We start from the raw sequence: 924 nt of genomic DNA, 5'->3' as shown, positions 1-924 counted from the left end.
TCTCTCTCTCTCTCTCTCTCTCTCTCTCTCTCTCTCTCTCTCTCTCTCTCTCTCTCTCTTTCTCTCTCTCTCTCTATCTCCCTCCCTCCCTCTCTCTCTCTCCCTTCCCCCTCTCTCTCTGTATCAGTATATACAGGGTGCATATATATATGTTTATATTTATGTGTATGTGTGTGTATGTGTATACATATACGTACATATATCTGTATCTATATCTGTGCGTTTTCGTGTGTCCGTACACACGCAACGAATTGTGTGACATTTTAAAGCTTATATAAAATACAAGAAATTTTCATGAGAAGGTGGTTATTATATATAAACAGGTAGAAAGTTATAACCGTGTACATATTCAAATGAGATCGATTGTACAACTGCACGCACGCGAGCACATGCATTCACTCCCGCTTGTACACGTAACGTACGCACATACACATGGTCACACACACACGTGCACATGCAAAGACACACACACATACACACGCCAAATACACGCCAAACAAAACTGTACTCACACACATACACCTTTGCTTTTAGTGACGCAACTCTCAGTAGTATGTGACATATGAAATGTAAAATCTTGAAATATCTATTTTACTCCATTGTTTGACTTTGAATCTACTTATTCATACCTCGCGTTATAAGCACTTTATATATAGTAGCTCAAATACTACCACTAAAATGGTTCTCTGGCTGCCATTATGACGTCATAGATTGGACAGTCATTTTACACGCTGTTTTCACCCTCCTCTAATACCTGTATGCATTCTTACATATATACATGTACACACATTCATACAGCTGTATATATATATATATATATATTTATATATATATATATATATATATATATATATGTATATATGCATGTATAAATATACATATATGTAAATATTTATAAATGTATGAATATGTTTGTATGTATAT

At 34.8% G+C, this 924-nt stretch overlaps 1 long non-coding RNA gene across 2 annotated transcripts in view; it reads left to right on the top strand.

Annotated features, from left to right (window-relative positions):
• LOC106875319 (uncharacterized) overlaps positions 1-924 on the top strand; it is a 406,076-nt gene that overhangs the window by 116,762 nt on the left and 288,390 nt on the right. The gene's annotated exons all lie outside the window — the stretch shown is intronic.

This window comes from Octopus bimaculoides, chromosome 9 (assembly GCF_001194135.2).
Source record: "Octopus bimaculoides isolate UCB-OBI-ISO-001 chromosome 9, ASM119413v2, whole genome shotgun sequence".
Lineage (NCBI taxonomy): Eukaryota > Metazoa > Mollusca > Cephalopoda > Octopoda > Octopodidae > Octopus > Octopus bimaculoides.
This window is presented reverse-complemented; position numbering and strand designations above follow the sequence as displayed.